Source organism: Seriola dumerili, unplaced genomic scaffold, assembly GCF_002260705.1.
Source record: "Seriola dumerili isolate Sdu_G_001 unplaced genomic scaffold, Sdu_1.0 BDQW01000187.1, whole genome shotgun sequence".
Taxonomy (NCBI): Eukaryota; Metazoa; Chordata; class Actinopteri; order Carangiformes; family Carangidae; genus Seriola; species Seriola dumerili.
In genome coordinates, this window is record NW_019174442.1 from 2,182,892 (window position 1) to 2,187,417 (window position 4,526).

General features: G+C 40.7%; 1 protein-coding gene across 2 annotated transcripts in view; it reads left to right on the forward strand.

The window, feature by feature from the left end:
* Nucleotides 1-2,972: 2,972 nt before the first annotated feature.
* Nucleotides 2,973-4,526, forward strand: part of LOC111227467 (E3 ubiquitin-protein ligase pellino homolog 1) — a 48,861-nt gene continuing 47,307 nt past the window's right edge. The window contains exon 1 of one of the 2 annotated variants that reach the window (XM_022752983.1): nt 2,973-3,316. The gene's annotated coding sequence lies outside the window, so the exon portion shown is untranslated. Of the gene's footprint in view, nt 3,317-4,165; nt 4,238-4,526 lie in introns of those variants that run through there. The other variant, XM_022752982.1, reaches the window with a different exon arrangement.

Below are 4,526 nucleotides of genomic sequence, written 5' to 3' on the forward strand. Positions count from 1 at the left end.
AAAGATTATGTAAGGTGTGTGCCTGAGTGTGTGTGTGTGTCTGTGTGTGTGTGCATACGTTCAGGCACACATGGTTTCTTATGTTTCTTAAGGCAAAGTCTTAAAGGCAGAGTCTCCTCTCAGGCTCTGCAGCCCGTTGAAAAACACTTCAGCCTGTGACGCCCTTTACTCACTTCTGGCGTTCGGCGTGGCAGCAGGCGTGCAGTTTATTAGCAAACGTAAGTGTGTGTTTTACAGCATTTCGACAGAATAAAAATAAGTCTGTCTCTGTCTGTGTGATTACCATGAGGGAAGTTAAATTCTATTTAATCTGTTCTTGGCTTCACCTGGTTTTTCCACCCATTCTCACACTGAAGGAGTTGTCTCCCACTCAAACCAATTAATATATACACAGACACAACCTCAAAAACCGGAGGAATCATATACACACAGCTGGAGCAGTGATGATGTTTGCTCCACATCTGGGACAGATTCACTTCTCAAATCTTGGGAAGAAAAAAGAATGAGTGAGAAGGTCTATTGTGTCCACAGCTGTGAACCTTTTGAATGACATCTGAAACTTCTTTTTTAAGGTTTTATTTCTCATTGATCCCATCATCAGGTGCATCATTCATATACAGCCTTTTATTTGTTAATTGATCAGCTCTACATTATTGTTTGATTTAGTGGTCATCTTGATGCTATGTGTGCTACGGAGCTACTCTATGTCACCTACAGTTGTGGAGTTTTTCCTTAATAAATATTCAAGAGAGCAGTTCATTTTGTCACCACAGTGTGACTGGGAAAACAAATAAACATAATTATCTAGTGTCTCTGTGCACGGTTCATTAGTTTTGAAATATTCGATTACATGCAGTAGTTCTGAATATATGTGAATCATGTGTTAATTTAATATTTTTTGGGTGGTATGATGCATTCTTCTGCTCATCTTCTCCACTGGGCTACCAGGCGCCGCAGAGGGCTGTATTTCTTATAGAAATATCAGTTTTAACATTTATTACACTTGGTTTGTGTGTTCCACCTGTGCAGCAAACAAGTGCAGATCAGGAATATGACTGTTGGACTTGAACAGTGAAGATCCAGTGATGTTTGATGGGCTTTGTGCTCTTACTATCTCAAGGCTGTTTCAAGAACTAACAAAAAGATTTCAATGATATCAAGTGGAATATTAAAATAATTCTCTCCCATGAGTGTCTTTCATTATATGTTTTTGATGTAGATTCATGTCCTGATTCAAATTAAATACATTCAAATAATTTCTATTATTAGCCTGCGTATTCTCCGATGGCTTGTGAGTTTCTTCATTTGATATTAAACAACAGCCAAAAATGGGACAAAGTCACAGCAGCAGCAGCAGCACAGAAAACTACCTCAAATTTTCCTTGTTACATAGACTAATGAGTTAATGAAATTTCCAATGAGGTTTTCAAAGTGTGTACACCTCTGTATCTTTTGTATTAGGTAAGACTGCTGCAGTTTCAAGTGTATTTCTTAGGTCTGCTGGAGTCCAAGTCAGGATCAACTGTCTATACTCGACAAAGCAATGTAAAGCAGTTACTGTATCACTCCCAATCGTCGTGATTTCTAAATTAAACTGGTTTATGATTTCTAGAAAATACTATGTAACATCTGCACACCTGCACATTCACACGTGCACAAACAGGAGGAAAGTAGGCAGAAAGAACTCTACAAGCCCTATTTCATTCCAGTTGAGTCCACCCAGGTTGAAAACTGAAGCATTCATGGTATGTAGGCGAAGGTGTGTTTTGAATGAAAGCGAGCATGAGAGTGCACATGAGGGAGAGTGAGTCACATGTGTCTATGGACATTCTCATCAAAGTTCAACACGGAGGCAATGCAGCAGAGGAGCCCCTGAAGGTCATACTGTTGTTCAAGGTGAGTTCAAGCAGCTGTCTGCTGTATGTCAGATCATAAAACTTTGCAGCAAAGTATGTAGGCTCTGACCTTTTAAATGAGTAAAGATTTATGACACCTTATACTTTTAGTCTACACTTTTTATTCCACATGGAAATATTTTACATTAGTCCACTACATTTATCTAACAGCTTTAGCGACTAGTTATTTTGCAGACTGAGAATTTAACCAATATTAAAAATGTTGAATAAGAGCATAAACTTATTTTTTTGACTATTATTTGCATTTGAACATTTCTTTGGATGTTACACCACTTTCTCTTTTTTTCCGCATTTATCAATGTTGCAAACAAACATCAATAAATCTGGAATTAATTTTATTTGCAATCACTGTCTTAACAATTTTGTTCCCATTTCAGCCAATTTCCCATTATTTCATTATGGATTTATACATTTGAAATATATTAGATTGTTCTAAAAAATGATAATCATATATATTCTTGCAGAATAACACAGGCCTAGGAGCACAGATACAAGGGCCCAAGAGATCAGGGGGTCTATTTCTTGTTTGATAGTCATAGAGCTAATTTAAAATACACAAATGACCACAAAGTTATGCAAAATTATCATAAAGGGGGGGCAGAATGAACGTAAGTATAAGCTCAATGACCATAAAACAACCACAAAGAAATGCAAAAGACAAAAGGCGACTACAAAAGAGACACAAGGTGAACAAAAAGAGACGCAAAATGACGAAGAGATATGTTTCTGTTTTCTCATAATCCGTCCGTGCATATCACTGAAGACACTGTAAGAACACAGACTACAATATGGCAGCTGTAGGGTCAGACCATACCTCTTAAAAAGTCACCTCCACGCTTTGCTGTAAGCAGGAGTCTGAAATCACTGGGCAAAAAAAGGAGCGAGTAAAACAACAAGCCCCAGAATCCTTAGCGGCGACGCGAGCGTCTGTGTGTGTGTGTGTGTGTGTGTGTGTGTGTGTGTGTGTGTGTGTGTTTTCTCTGTGTCTCCTCCCACAGCTACAGTGAACGGACAGGACGGGTCAGCTCTGTGTTTACGCTGAGATGCTCACAACAAAGGACAGCACGCAGAGAGCCTGTCATTTAAAAAAAAACACACCGTGATATTTTGTCTCACGGTGACCATTTGTAACTCGTAACTCCAGGAAGAAGAAGACACATCACACAAAGCCCTTATTGGCGTCCATGTTTTTTACGTTTTATATTTATTTTTTATTTTTTTGGTAAACCCGGCTAGAGGGGGAAAAATTAAGACGAAAATTTCCTTCTTTTTTTTTTTTTGTGCCGGTGGAACGGTAGCTAGCTTGCTAGCCTCAGCAAGTTGGGAAAGACAGGCAGCAGCACACCACAGTCAGCCACACCGAGCAGAGACAATAAGAGGACTTCATCATTTATATCGCTGTGAGTACATGTTAAAAGCCACCTGACTTCACTTGATAATAATAAAGATACTAGTCGTAATAATACCAACGGTTGAACACTAACGGTAGTAGGCTAATTCAACGCTATCCAGTCTATCCAGTGTTCTCTGTTTCTAACCGTCACCTGCTTTGTCCGATGAACTGATGATTTATTAACGTTACTTCACCTCATTTAGTAAGTAAGCACTCAGCAGGTAAGTCAGTGTGAGAGCTGCAGCAGCAGAGCACTGATCTTTGTCAAGTGTTCTGACACACACACACACACACACACACACACACACACACACACACACACACACACACACACACACACACACAAGCATACTCATGCACCTGCTTTGACTCGGTCTTTGTTTTATCTCAGTGCAAATCGAGGGGCTCTATAAAGATAAAGCTCCTGGTGAGCAGTGGCTGTATCAGTGTGTGTGTGTGAATGTGTGTGTATGTGTGTGTGAAGGCTTCAGAAATGCAGATATTAGTTTACATCACTTCCAGTCTGCATGATGAACTGTCACAGCGGTGGGTGGGGGTCTGGGGTTGGGGGGTGGGGGGGATGAGTGAGAAAGGGAACATTGCCTGATAAGGAATTAACCAAATGCATGGACTCTTGCCATTACTAAAGCATGATTGCCAGTTAATGACCTCCCTCCCCTCCCCTCCCCTCCCTTCCCTTTCTTTCCCTATGTCCAATCTCTTTCTGCGTGCCCCCCCCCCCCCCCCCCCCTAAACCCGGCTAGAGGGGGAAAAATTTAAGACAAAAATTTCCTCTTTTTTTTTTTTTTGTGCCGTGGAACGGGTAGCTAGCTTGCTAGCCTCAGCAAGTTGGGAAAGACAGGCAGCAGCACACCACAGTCAGCCACACCGAGCAGAGACAATAGAGGACTTCATCATTTATATCGCTGTGAGTACATGTTAAAAGCCACCTGACTTCACTTGATAATAATAAAGATACTAGTCGTAATAATACCAACGGGTGAACACTAACGGTAGTAGGCTTATATTCAACGCTATCCAGTCTATCCAGTGTTCTCTGTTTCTAACCGTCACCTGCTTTGTCCGATGAACTGATGATTTATTAACGTTACTTCACCTCATTTAGTAAGTAAGCACTCCAGCAGGTAAGTCAGTGTGAGAGCTGCAGCAGCAGAGCACTGATCTTTGTCAAGTGTTCTGCACACACACACACACAC